Source organism: Syngnathoides biaculeatus, chromosome 6 (genome assembly GCF_019802595.1).
Source record: "Syngnathoides biaculeatus isolate LvHL_M chromosome 6, ASM1980259v1, whole genome shotgun sequence".
Classification (NCBI taxonomy): domain Eukaryota; kingdom Metazoa; phylum Chordata; class Actinopteri; order Syngnathiformes; family Syngnathidae; genus Syngnathoides; species Syngnathoides biaculeatus.
In genome coordinates this window covers 28,751,428-28,766,626 of record NC_084645.1, presented here as the reverse complement: position 1 = coordinate 28,766,626, position 15,199 = coordinate 28,751,428, and the positions used below count along the sequence as shown (strand labels likewise).

At 42.2% G+C, this 15,199-nt stretch overlaps 1 protein-coding gene across 4 annotated transcripts in view; it reads right to left on the bottom strand.

The window, feature by feature from the left end:
- Nucleotides 1–15,199, bottom strand: part of mgat4c (mgat4 family member C) — a 136,186-nt gene that overhangs the window by 46,799 nt on the left and 74,188 nt on the right. Inside the window, exons 4-5 of one of the 4 annotated variants that reach the window (XR_009795531.1) lie at nucleotides 10,524–10,586; nucleotides 633–929 (exon numbers count right to left, since the gene is read on the bottom strand). The gene's annotated coding sequence lies outside the window, so the exon portion shown is untranslated. Of the gene's footprint in view, nucleotides 1–632; nucleotides 930–5,550; nucleotides 6,431–10,387; nucleotides 10,587–15,199 lie in introns of those variants that run through there. The other 3 variants (XR_009795532.1, XM_061823724.1, XR_009795530.1) reach the window with 3 other exon arrangements.

The following is a 15,199-nucleotide window of genomic DNA, read 5'->3' as shown; positions in this document are numbered from 1 at the left end:
GCCCGCCTGTGCAAATCAGATAGCTCCAATCCATAACACTGTCACAGTCATACGTTCACATTCATATATTCACAGCGCAAATAGGACAGCGCTTATTTCTATAGGCGTACGCCAAACGACCACATTAACATGAAAATGGGTCCACGGTTTGATGTATTTTGCTTATTAACTATCCGCATACAGGATATTCTCACAATTTTGATGACAACCATCTGTGTCCAATCGTCCAATATTCCCGGAGGAGATCCCGGGATTAAATCCGTTCAAGGGTAAAACTAACTATAAATAATAAAACGGACTGAACTGTGCAGTGTGATACTTACTAGTCGGGCATGTGTAAAAAGAAGTGAACTACTATTAATATAAAAGCAGTAAAGAGCAGAGCTGAGCATTAATATTTATGAGGCAAAAAAAATAATAATAATAATCCCGGTGTGCTCAATCATTTGGTGCGTCAAAAAGTTTAAAGACGAGAAAGTGGATTCTGAGATTTGTTTTTACCATATATGTTTGAAAATCATTCCTGGAAAGACTGAGAAATTATGTAGTACTGAATTGTGGAGACATGAACAAATTTTCACCCATTCAATTTTATTGAGTTTATGGGCGTGGGTAAAACGGGGTGACACACTTTGGCCCGGGCATGAGTTGGACACCCAACGATAAATAAGCACTTCGGCACCTTCATTTGCATCATGGGTTATCTGTCGCTATTACAGTTAGCTAGCTAGCTATGCCTACACCGTGAAAATGTACCTTCCCTTCAGATAGTCCGCCGGTAAGGCCGCTTTAGAGTCCTCCGCTGTCGGTCTTGGGTGCATGCAAGTCATGCAGAGAATGGCGGAAGAGCGATAAGGGAGGGGGGACGTCAGATTTGACAGCCAAAGTGTGGACCGGGGCTCTGGGCAAGTGTGCCAACTTTAGACCACCTGTAAGGGCCATGGACGTCATACAGAGAATGGCAGAAGAGTAACACAGTTGGGAAAAAGAATCAAGAATAAATCCAACTTGACAGCCAGCTACAGGAAGAGGCACTCTAAAGTGGCCACAACAGCCCAAAACCCTGATCCATACAACCAGTTGTGGCCATTTTAGAGTGGCTCATTGTCAGCTGTGAGTGCACATACGTCACGCGCAGGATGGTGAAATTGCAAGAAAAGTGTGTGTTTACGTGTGTGTGTGTGTGCAGGGGGACTGAAAAAGTCAAACTTGACAGCTAGCATTTGGAACGGCGCTTTGTTATCTAGTGGCCCCTTTAGAGCGCCTCGTTGTCACACTGTGGAAAAGCCCTGTGACAGGACCTAGTACACTAAATACTGTACATGGTGATATTTTTTTAATTCTTCAAATTTGCCACAATTGTTAACGGTTGGCAGCACGTTAAAGCATTGGCGACACAGTTCTGAGGACCCGAGTTCCAACCCGGCCCCGCCTGTGTGGAGTTTGCATGTTCTCCCCGTTCGTGTGTGGGTTTCCTGCGGGCACTCTGGTTTCCTCCCACATCCCAAAAGCATGCAACATTAATTGGATACTCTAAATTGCCCATAGGTGTGATTGTGAGTCCGGCTGTGTGTCTCTATGTGCCCTGCGATTGGCTGGCAACCAGTTCAGGGTGGACCTGCCCGTTGACAGCTGGGATAGGCTCCGACACTCCCCCCCGACCCTCGTGAGGATAAGCGGCAAAAGAAAACGGATGGATGGATGGGTGTTAACGCTTGTTGTTCACTGTTAACTGGAACCACAGATTTGGAAAACACAAATTTTGCTCAGTTCACAAAGCATCCTTTTGCTCCCGAACCCTTCAAAATATCTGTTGTCATGAAAAAAAAAACAAGTAAAACCCGGCGCCCACCAAAGAACCGATACCTTGTACAGTATCTCGCAAATAGCTGCTTTCCGGTTGGCACTATAACTACTGTTTGGAAGCACACAAAGTGTGGTCATATTAAAGTGGACTAAAGGGCGCAAGGCTTCTTGATGTCATCGTGTGTTTCCCGAGATGTACAGCGCTAACCTTTACAGATTACACTGACATTAAACACTGCATATGGCAAGCGCAAGAAGGGGAGGAGGCGGCGGTTTCGCCGGGAAGCAGGCAGCGTCCTCTCTTCACCTCTATCAGCACAAGTAATTACGACACCTCAGAAGGGACCCTCGTACCTGCTCGGGGGTCACGCAGTTACCCCAACCCCTCCCCCTCTCCTCCTGGTGAGAAGACAATTATCTTTTCACGCTCGGGAAGAGCTGCTGCGGGACCTCCCCGTCCTCCATTTACAGCGTCTTCGCGGCGATGCCGCACTGGGGGCCAAAGAGACAGCGGCTTCAAGAATGGAGCGAACCGCGGGAAACTCACGAGCTCGCAAATATTTCTGTCGTACATAACTAAAACAATTTGCTGAAAAAAAGGAATTGCAAGCGTAAAATGTAGAGGAAAAAAAAAAACTAGCGGCTGTGAGTAACTGTAGCTATCTGCCTTTAAGGCGTGCTAGGGCTGCACGTCGGCTAATCTGCGCGTGATTGTCTGGGTGTGAGCTCTGGCTGACAGCAGCTCATATGTGTATGTTTTGCTATTCTCCTGACATTCTCTTAGCTGAAAAGTACATCGGCGGCTATGACATTCCTTTTTCACATGCAAGGACATTAAAGTAAGTAAGAACCGTAATACCCGGCCTACAGAGCAGACCTGGTTACAAGCCTCACTAAGTACATTTGTAAAGGAAATACCATTTGGTACATACATACATACGCCGCAGCTGTGTAAAAGTCGCAAGTGCTCACATCGAAACCCACATTGAAACACAAGATATGTACAAAGAAAGACGGTAGAGAGAAAGAGTTTAACGGAAGCGCTAACGCTAACACGTCCGGTTAAAATACCGGTAAATATCACTGAGACGCGCCAGTAACACAGGAGCAACACACTAGCACAGCGCTAACAGAGGCCAGTAAAAGTTACTTCCTCGGCACATATATTCCGCCGGTCTCATTCTTACCTTTTCCACTCGAGTTACCCCTTGCAGCAGTTAGGAAGAAATGCACGAATTAGCCGCATCACCGCATAAACCGCAGCATTGAAAACGTGTGAAAAAAGTCGCAGCTTGTAGGCCGGAAATTACGGTACTGTGGACACCAATATATTTGCCGTTTGGCGTTCACAAATTCACCTAGTCAGAGGTTTTATTTTGAATTTTATTCATTGAAAAACTAATTGCAAATTTCTGGAACATGCCCCTCCCCCAAAAAAAAAAAAAATCGTTTCTGTGGCAAAATACTGTCTATGGCAGTCTTCAATATTTTACACCAAGTACCACCTAAAAAAAGTTATACAAGTACCAGCAGAATAGCTCGTACAGGTGTTTATAAGATATAAGAGTTCATCAAAAATGAGGCAGATATTTGATTCCCAAAAAGTATTATGAATTAGTATTATAACCCTAACCCTAAATCAGAGAGTGTACAGAAATGATTGAATTAAAATGTATTGCACTTAAGTTAAATAAAAACTGTAATTCACTATTAGCCATCAGTCTCTAACCCTCTTTGTATAAAAAACAATATAAAACCCACAAGATAATTGGAGTGCCAACAGTGTACTGTGAGATAGCGGAGGAACACTGTATTTATGTATCACTGAGTTTAAAAAAAAAAATTCCAATAGGTCAGTAGTTTGTGTAATTTTGCACAACAGCCACTTTACACACCAGCATGCGTCCTTGTACTTCTTGTAAGTTTCTACATTTGTATTTTTGTAATCAAACCACCTGGGAAGCATTTATCTTTAAGAATCACATTGAAAGATGAGTTTGCATTTATATTTAAGTGTTTTGGAGTATATTTAGGGGGTTTAAACTATTAATGTAGACAGTTTTAAAACTTTTTGTTTTTTTGGAGGGGGAGGGGTCGGCAAAGCATTATCAAAGGTTCACTGTACTCTCCGTCCACAAACACGTGTTGTGTGGTTGATTTTTTTTTTCTTTTTTTTCTAGCCAATGCAGTGAAAGCAAATATGTATGTTAATCACACACACACAAACACACACACACACGCACGTACACACACACACAGGATATGATGAGGATCTGTTCACGGTCGGCTTACTTCAATTCCTCCATTGTTCCGATTCACATCAGGTACTGTATCCGAGATTAAAAAGGACGTAGAGGACATCCTTCTTTTGGGGGGGTCGGGGGGTGGAACACACAAACAAACCTTGCGTTTACTTACTTGCCTCGATAAAGTTTGCTCGCGTGGGTGCGCATCAATTTTTCCTTTTTTTTTTTTTTGATACAGCAGATGAGGGAAACCCAAGTGCGAAGCAAACAAGCTTTCCCTGGCGCACACCAAATGAGTGAACCCCGCAGTGCACCAAACGAGTGAATCATGCTACGCGCCAAACAAGTTGCTTGTTTGGTGGATGCCAGCAGACAGTCAGAAATTGTAAGACTCTAACAAAAATGCACCAAACACAACTGCAAACTTGCCATGGTATACAATCATATTATACAATATTTCATATATTGAGTCATTTGTAGTGTAACTGTCAAATTCTTGAGGGATTGCTGTTAGTTTGATGCGTGGACCCACCATCTGTTGATTTCAGTGACGTGTTTGTATTGTGTTGTTAAAGGTCAAGTGTCATCCCTACAAACATTCTAAAATAGATATTGTAATGAAAAATACATGTAATATTATTCACTTCAATGTCTATACGAAAAAATAAATGTGAGCGGAGAGCGCATCATCCATGCGCAAAGTTGCGGAAGTGTCATTCGACATCCAAGTGGTCGCCGTATTGCCTGCATCTACTGCCAGTGACGTCACATTGGGACATTCGCCAATGAAAACACGCTGTGGCCCCTACTATGGGAGATGAACACGCCCCTTCTGACACGGAACCTCTTTTCGAAGAAGAGAACATCTCACAATCGAGTGAAGTGTCAATATGACCCTATTGTTTCGAGCCATATTTAGATGATATGCGGATCACTTCTAACTAACAACAGACTCCCAGAGAGTATGTAAGAGCCAGCCCAGCTGAAGCTGTGCTCGTCCGCGAGGCGCGGCTTTGGTGGTGGGAGACGGGAGCTTGGCCGAAGCCGTGATCGGCAAACACGGCACCGATGGGCAGATCGACACATTTAGCACCTCTGATTTACGGATGCGGATCTTTTGTTACGTTCTGAAACGATTACGCTCCCCCTAACTATTGTTTGTTTTTTTTTTTCGGTGCTGTAAACACAGCTACCTGTCATTTGGAACCCACGAAGCTCTCATCCTTTGCACCCGTGCCATCCATTTTTCACGACGAACCGGGTCTTTTGGAAACTTATGAAGGGTAAATCCATCCTCCCAAGTGTTCGAGCAATATCCAGCAATGCAACGAGCCGGCATTTTGGCTCACACAAAGGAACAAAGAGCTACCTTCCCGCAGGTACAACTAGTATAAACATACGAGAATGCTTGAGTGCACTGCTGCCCTTAACGTCACTTCCTGCTTCTTCTCAAAAACAAATTCCTCGAGAGGATTTTCATGGCAGGAGTTACAAAAAGCCATATACGTCCAAATTATGTTTTGTGGTGAAAAAAACGCGTGGGTCCATACCGGCTGACATTTTTTTCCTTAATAACACTAAAAATCATCCATTTCATGACAGTGGCACTTTAAATACGTCACATTTTATTTGAGAAACATCGCCAGCCTAATGCTAGCACTCAATGGAAAACCCTTTTGATGGGCTAGCAAAAACATGGTGGGAGGAATTTATCTTCATATAACAGATTTTCACATACAAACACTGTAGTAACGCATACAGACAGGGAATGTAACAATTGCCTCAGACATATAATCTGAGAAAAACGATATATTGCTAAATCATGATTTCTTCTTCCACGCTATATCTTAGTGTATGTTTGTATCGCAGGGTTCACTTTTTTGGAGTTCACCACCATTTCCCTTCATTTAGCTTTCATTTAACATATTGTGTTCGGTTATCAATCACAGTTATCAATGAACTGGTTTAAAGAAAAAAGGAACTCTCCTCAATTAGCGCCACGTTACACCCGGCATCCATCAGACCCTGATAACAGCTACTGAAAAATAATGTTGCGTTGTGGCCCGACTGCTAGCGAGAGCAATTAGGTGCGAGGATGCGTGGCTAACAGCTGCTGATGAACGAGGAGTGGCGCGCGTTGACGGCGTTGTAAAAACACGACCAGCTGTTGGTCCCAAGAGGAGCGCCGCTTCCTTATTAGCGTGAGGAAAGCGTTGGCGTGATGACAGAGGCCTACATGCCGGTTGCGTTTGTTTGCCTTGCCGCGGCTCCGTAGGGGCGGCGGCAGCATTTCCCGAGAGTCGCAAATTGGCAATCGGTGAGCTGCGGGAAATCTTTTTCTCTGTGAGCTCAGGAGATGAGGTCAAGGCCCCGTCGTACTGCAGGAGAGAGTGCCGTTATGTTGCTTCTTTAAAGCTCAGTCATTGTTTCTACCGGCCCAAGTGGGAGGAAGAATCATGTAAACGAGGGTTGGAAAACGTTTGTCCTCAGGTGCCGCAATTGATTTTGTTTTGTTTTTTGTTTTGTTTTAAATCCGAAAGATGGGCCATGTAATTTGAAAAAGAGGTAAAAATAAAAATAAAAACAGATGTGATGTTGCCACCTTTTTTTATGCGTATGAGTACAATTGCTTCCATTTTTGCACTCCCCGGTACTGATTTCTGTTACTTGATAATGTGATCAGGTCTTGCCATCGTGATGAAAATATGTTTCATCAGAGAATTCACATGAGACAGACAGCTACTTGTATCAAGAAAACAGATACTACCTCAAACAGTGTAATTTGCAGGGTCAACTTGAACAAAACCACTGGGAAATTTACTTGCATGGATCAAAACCACATCATTTGGACCATAGAACAAAACCAGACCATGGCCTAAAATCTCTCCCAGGGAACAAAATGAATTTATTGTAAAGTAGAAAGAACCAAAACCACTTGCCATAGAGTTTAATCCAAGCCCACCAACAATTGACTCAAATCATAGCCCTACTTGCAAAGGGCCAAGGGCTACAACCACTTCCTATGGACCAAGGACTAAAAAGATCCCCAAAGAAGAGTTGGTTTATCTAAAACTACCTCCATTAGACCAGTGACTAAATCCACATGCAACAGACAAAGGACCACATTCACCAGAAACGGACAAGGGACAAAAACCATCTCCAATAGACCAAAGACAATAAGTGCCCAATTACTTGCCAAAGGACCAAAACCACTTGTCACAGAACAAGAACTAAAACTACCAGAAACTGAGTAACTCTAAAAAAAATAAAATAAACATAAAGTGAACAAAACCACTTGCTACAAGACAAGCTGTCACCACAAACTTACCAAAGTCACAAAGCTTCCATGTAAAGGACCAAGTACTACTTGCAAGGTTGAAAACCAAAAAACAAACTGCAATAACACTCACATAATCACTCTAAAAACACCATGGACTTTAAGCCCCTATAATTTACCAAGGCCAAGAAAGACAAAACTAACTTCATGCAATCGACAAAGGAACAAAACCACCCTCAAAGAACCAGCAACTAAAACCACTTTCAATGGAGTAATGACCAAACCCACATGCAATGAACCAAGGACGGAATACACCAGAAATAGACCAATGTCATTGAACAAGGAGCAAAACTACTGGAAACTGCCCAACATTACAAGACCACCTGAAACAGATGACACCAAAACCATTTGTGATGAGGCCCAAAAGCAAATAGAAATCAACTAAAATCACAAATGCACTGAAAACACTAGGACAAGGGCTTCAACAGCTTACAAGTTCCTATGTCACAAAACCACCTGCATGGATCAAGATCACATGAAACAGACTATAGACAAAAATCCTCCACACGAAAATACACGGACTATAACCACCTACAGTCATCCAATGACCAAAACCACCGAATAATCAGAATCAGCTTTAATGTCCAAGTGTGTACAACACGAGGAATTTTTCTCCGCGAGTCGGTTCTGCCCTGGTACGACAACCAGAACAAAGAACAAGGAACATCTCAGCAACAAGAATCTTCATGCAAGAGCCCCAGGACCAGAACCACCTCCAAAGAAACACGGACAATGACCACTTACAATCCACCTGGGACCAAAATCACCAGAAACAGAACAACAATTGCTTACAGTTGGAAATCGACAGAAATAAGAAGAGCCACATGCTGAGAGCTTTGGTACAATTCGACTCCAGACGCTATTCTGAAGCGCGTCCCCGGCGTTGTGCGTTTGAGGGAATCTTTTACCAGCTTCGGTCTTTCAAGTCCTGCGCCGTCAACCGAATGTCAAGGGCCTCCTTGCCTTGGAGTGTGCCACTCCACCGGGGGGGCTTGAGAGCCGGTTGAAGCCATAAATGGGGTGGCACAGCAATTACAATGCGTGCTTTAAAAAGTACAATAACATTAATGCAGATGTTCCATGTCCATGAGAGGGGTTGTAATCGGAATCATGTTCCCTACCTACAAGTACCCTCATGTTACACATATTATCTGACTGTAATCACTTGCCATTCAAATTATAGCCAACAGGTCAGGGGTGACCCACCTAAAATACTCAAAAAGCCGTTTGAACCATCTCCCACGGTTTAAAAAAAAAAAAAAAACAGCCAGAAAACCCCTTTGACATCTAAAATGAGCATAAAACTGCATTTGTCTCTTTTTTTTTCATATCCATGTACAAGAAACTGTGTTCATTTAGTAAATCAATTAACTGCTCCAGAGAATACTAAATTGGATTTCTGCATGAAAAAAAAAACATTCTGAAGTGTGAAAAAGGGCACTTGGTTGGAGCCTACTTTCGAAATAAAAGAATCCATGTCTATTTGAGTCCTCCTCGTAGTTAATGAAATGAAACCCCAGACTTAAATTATCCACCTGTAGTGAAACCCGAAAGGTGTCTGCTTTTGTGTTCCATCATCATTTCACTTTGTGTTGAGCTTTCAACTTAATTTAAAAATGACTATTTCACTTAACAATGTCAATATTTGTAAACTAATAGCCAATTAAAACATTATTTTTTCGCTGGTTAATGTGATTTGTGCTCCTGAATCTCAGCGCAGCGTATCGCCATGTCACCTTCATCTTTACAAGTGGTTTTCTCTGTCATCTTTGAGGCTTTGCGATGATTGTTTCTAATATATTTGATGTAGCATTTAGCATATTTTGTTTTGTCAGAAACTTTTCTTATATTTATCCATGGTTTACTGTAATTTCTCGAGTATAATGCGTCCTGAAGTATAATGCGCGCCCTGGAAGTTGACCCCCCCCCCAAAAAAAAAAAAAAAACAGGAAAACCCTTCTACCAATGTACAATGCGCACCACCATTTAAAAAAAAAAATGGGCATTTCAATTGTGTGTGCTCTCCCGTTTTTTTTTTTTTTTTTTTTATGTGTCCATGACGCTCGTATTACGTAGTTTGAGCTCACGTTGTTTTGAGAGCCACCTGAAGCCATTGAGGCGACCTATCGTTGTTTCGGACTGCGCTGCTACTTCCGGGTTGGCGGCGTCATCGTCACAAGTGTCCACATGTCTTTTAAAAGCAGCTGCACAACGAGCCGTTGTAGTCGACATTTTTTTCTCTTGGTTTAAGTTAAAACAAACTCCCGGGCAGTCGTTTCTGATCTTTGGTGCAGTAGCAACAAACACGCTATGCTAACGATCGTCAAATTCAAACTCCTGGAGGAGGTCGAAGAGTTCACGTTGGGGGCGCACATTACTGCAATAAATATGTGTAACATAAGACGTCGAATATCATATGAAAATGTATATGTATACTTTTTTTTGTTTACCATGTTATGTACCTGTAAACAACTGTACAATATGATTGTATTTTTTTATTTTTCATCCATACCTAAATCTAATGCGCTCTATTAACTTTTTGAAAATATTTTTGGAAAAATGTGCACATTATTTTCGAGAAATTATGCTCAAATGTTGGTGCCAAGTGTGACATAAAAAAAAATAAGATTTACAATTATTGTTATGACGAATTAGAGCCTTGGCCCTTCTCAAATGGTTGTGTGAACAAGTAGTTTTGCACCAGCGCAAATAATTAGCAGCCCACCAACTAACACACATAAGCCACGAAGCATTAATTCAGAACCTCCTCAGGGTTTTTGCGGCTAACTAAAACATTTTTGCCCGTGTTCTCTTTACTCAAGCAAATGTATGTTATTTGTCCACAAAACACACACACACACATACACACAAAGTAATAATGCCAGCAAAGCGCAAGTGTTGACGGTCAATATTTCCTCTGGCAGATAAAGCCTGTGGGCAGCGCAACCACCCAGCCAGCCAACACAAACACATTTTTTTTTTTTTTTTTTACACTTTCAGTCCATCACGGGGTGCGAATTCAACACCGGGGAGGAATCTACAAAAGCTCATCTCGCCCAGATACCAATTATTCGGAGTTTCAGAAGATCGGCGTCACCGCATAAATGTGTTCCTCGGCTTCAGCAAACTCTTACCAAAGTCTCGGGTGTGTTTGTGGGCCGCGAGGTTGACTCAAAGCAGGAAGTTGTCAGCTGTTCCTGAGAATCAAAGAGACGTCAATGTCACACTGTGGCGGGATATTTATAGATGAACATGGCACTAACTTTAAAAAAATCTTACACTAATGCCCCATAAAAAGTAAGAACAGTGTCTTTTTTTAACGTTTGTCAATTTGAAAAAAAAAACCCCGTGTAGTCGTTGTGCTGCATTTTGATGAATTCTACCTGAATTATAGGCAGGTCACGCCCCCGCTGCAATGTGATCGGCTGTAGGGCAAGAATAGCTGAATATTATTGGCTGCTGCATCCAGGCAGGGAGCGTAGTATCCGACTGCTGCGTGGTAGCATTATTTTGAATCCCACTAACTCTACCCCACCCTAACCTAAGGAACTTGATTCGTTTTATTTTGTACAAAATGACACATAGTTGGAATGTTCTTCTCGTTTCATTTGCGTAGCCTACCCTTCCCGCCTGGATACAGTTGGGTATGTACGATGCAACAGCCAATCATGTTGCAGTGGGTTGTGTCCTGCCTAGAACTAAGTGGGATATCTAACACTGTGGCTAAAATAACGAGCTTACTGTGTAAGTAAAATAAAAGTGCACTGTAATTTTGTCAGCTGGGTAAGGCTATTTTTTTTTTTTTTTAAATACTAGTGGACTGTGGTCATGTCGGATGATGAAAGCTACTTGCTAACTTTACATAAAACAGAGGTGTATTGTGGTTGTATTAGCTGACTAATGCTAATGCTAACTGTACATGTAAGCAAGAGTAGTACTTTGGCCATGTTAGCTGGCTAAACCGAAGAGTCTATGTTAAAACAGATTTGCACTCTTTATTTGATACAGCAAGTACTGATGGGGTGTCCTATGGTCATGGCAACACTTTAAGCTAACGCTGATGGTGTATGTAAAATAAAGGTGCGTTGTGGTCATGTTTTAACTGGCTAATGGTGTAGCCGGTGAGAGTGACTGCTAACTTCTTTTTTCCTTTCGGCTTGTCCCGTTAGGGGTCCCCACAGCGTGTCATCTTTTTCCATCCAAGCCTATCTCGTGCATCCTCCTCTCGAACACCCGCTGTCCTCTTGTCCTCCCTCACAACATCCATCAACCTTTTCTTTGGTCTTCCTCTCGGTCTTTTGCCTGGCAGCTCCATCCTCAGCACCCTTCCGCCGATATGCTCACTCTCTCGCCTCTGGACATGTCCAAACCATCGAAGTCTACTCTCTCTAACCTTGTCTCCACAAAATCCAACTTTGGCTGTCCCTCTAATGAGCTAATTTCTAATCCTATCCAACCTGCTCTCTCCAAGCGAGAACCTCAACATTTTCATTTCTGCGACCTCCAGTTCTGCTTCCTGTTGTTTCTTCAGTGCCTCCGTACATCATGGCCGGCCTCACCACTGTTTTATAAACTTTGCTCTTCATCCTAGCGCTGACTCTTCTGTCACATAACACACCAGACACCTTCCGCCAACTGTTCCAACCTGCTTGGACCCGTTTCTTCACTTCCTTACCACACTCACCATTGCTCTGTATTGTTGAGCGCAAGTATTTGAAGTCGTCCACCCTCGCCATCTCTTCTCCCCTGACTTTACTCTTCCTCCACTGCCCCTCTCACTCACGCACATATATTCTGTTTTATTTCAGCTAATCTTCATTCCTCTCCTTTCCTGTGCGTATCTTCATCTTTCTGAGAGCCACTGCTAACTATGTATGTAAAAAAAAGTTGGGCTGTTGTTTGCTGAGTCAATGGTGCTACCACTCATTGTGTACATAACAAATGGGACGTGTGCTTTGGTTGAGCTAGTTGGCTAAAGCTAACACTGATTGTGGACGTAAAGGCAGTGGTGCGGTGTGGTCGAGCAACTGGCGGAAGTTACCATTAATTCTTTGTACAAAAATTGTTCTGTGCTGAAATTTTCCAAAGTGACTAAAGCTACCAATGACTGTCTATGTTAAATAGATAGAGAGCAGACAGACAACACCATTTCAAAAACTCCTGCCCCTTCAACCCAACTCTGAATAGTGGAAGAGATTGAATGACTGAATGAAAGAATGAATGCTTTTCTCCGGCCACCAACATTATCACCGGAACAGAAAAAGGTCGCCCTCCTCCACGCCATTATTACCACTGGCCGGCAGCGGATAAGAGCACACAGCAGCGGATAATAGGCTATCCTTTCTCGCGGTGCTATCATCGCCACGCACACCCGCCTTCCATTACCATAACACTTGGAGCCGTAATAAGCCGGGAGAAGCTTCCAGTCGTGACGGTCGCCGCATGACGGGAGGTCAGCGCCGTCAAGGATGTTTGCTAGCGCGCAGCTAATTGCTAGAAATCAGGACACCGCAGCCGCACCAGCATGCCTTCATTTTTCTTTGTGTGTGGCCAGTGTGACGCTAACCCGCGAGGGAGTGAAACAAAGCAAAATACAGCGTTCAATTGTAGGTGCTGGTATTGGGTAAACAATGGATAAGTATTGGAATTCCCGGAAAAAAAATATCAAATTGTAACTCACTACGTGTGAATTAATCATAATTGTAGATGTATTTCAGTAACGGTAGAGAATAAAAATCTGATATATAAACAGACGTAGTTTCATGCATCCCACACTCGAACTAATTTGAACTTATTGTAACCCGGTTAAAAAATGGCTACAGTTAAAAGTTAACATAAATAAAGTAGCAATTAGGTTATAGGTTTTCATTATACAAGGTGGTGGAATATTTGTTAAAGTGTGTGCTGAATTTATTTTCCTTTAGAGGGATTTGTATGTGTTTTGTGAATTTGTGAAAAGTAATACTTTTGTTTGTCATTTTATTGTTGTAACCAGTGTTTGAGAAGGACAAGAAGTGATGTGTTGAATAAATCGTGAGGTATCATACCTTCATTAGATCGCTTTGTCGTTGCAGTTAAGAGTATCACATTGTGTCGCTTCATAATTGTAATGAGCCGTATCATATTGTCACTCAAAATTATAATTAATTAAAAATATATCACTTCACACTTGTCGTGAAACGTACAGTATATCGTATTTCATCATGATGAGTAAATTATAGTATATTTCATCGAATATGGAGTGTAACATGAACACTGGAGTCAGTCACCGGTATGTTGCAGACTAATTGCTGTACACCGTATTTTATTTGGAGTGAAAAGGATTGCGTTGCATCCTAACTGGGGTGAAGTGTATCATAGTTACAGTTGAACATATTGCATTCATCGTAATAAAAGGTAGCACATCGTCCTTGAAATGATTTGTATGACAATTTCAAAATGAAAAATATATGGGCTGGAGATACATAAAACACATCTCTATACTTGGTGTTAATTACATTGTAATTGCTGTTAAATGTATCTCAACCTTCATGGAGTGAATCGTATCATCGGAATTGCGGTAAATTATATCAAATTTGATGTAAACATGTTCCAATGGAGAGGATCCTATGACATTGTAATTGGATTTCAATGTTTTGTATCGTATCGCAGTGGAATTAAGTCTATCACATCAAAATTTGTCATGCAGTGTGTCGCATATCAACAAAATTGGATTCAATAGTATTTTAATTAATGTGAAATGTATCTTATTGGATCATATTGTGATTGGGGTGAATCGCATTGTACTTGTAAAAACCTTATAATTGAGGTTCAATGTATGACAGAGTATCAAATCTCATTTTATTTTGAGTTTGACATATTGTTATCATATTTTGATTCAATCCTATTGGCGATTGATCCAGAGAAGACTCCTACCTGGATGGATTTTCGGTAATAGACACCTCAATTCTCATGAGGAATCTTCCCAGCACATAAATACAATCTACTGAGAATAAAAATGTTATATATACAGCTCGGGCCACAGTCAGTGTGCTGCGACTGAGGTGGCACCCTCAAAAAGGTTGTACCCTTGACTTTTACACCCCAGAGGGCGCGGGAACACACCTGAACCTGTTTGGCATGTGGAAACGGTCCTTTTGGATTCCAATAATTATCCCTATAGGGAGTAGATTGGACCGTGAGCGATGGTAAAAAGGAACTACAGGGGTTGTTATCTTATAGAGCAGGGGATGAAAAATATGTTATTGCGGCACAGATGTTTCTATTGTTGGTGGCGTCCAACACGGTCCTAAAACTACCCTCATTATTGTGCTAATTAGCTGTGCCATTGATACGCAGGCGGCTGCCAGCAGACCTGATATATGGGCCCAACTCCACCACAAAACACTAATTAATTAGTTGACAGGCAATTATGCTGCATCCTTTTCATGATTTAGTCATACGCCGAGGCAGCGCACCCTTCCCGAGTTCCACCTCTCAGGACTTGTAGATACTGTACGTTCTGGTCTGGAATTTCATTTTGATGGTTAAGGTGATGGAGCAGGTTTTTCTCTCACAATGCAATTGACCTTTCGACTGGCGATCTTGAGGCCACCCCCCCCCCCAGTTACAGTCACCATGTCCCACAGGCTTCCAAAATGGGGACTGAACGGAACAGGTTTGAAGTCGATTCTCTATCGCGTATTCCAGATAATATTGTGGTGTGTTTTTTTGCCAAACGTGTCAGACTTGTCCAAGAGGGTTTTCTCTAGGGAGGTCTCAATTATTTCACGCAAGGATATGTACACGGAATTAAGATTTTGGACAGAGC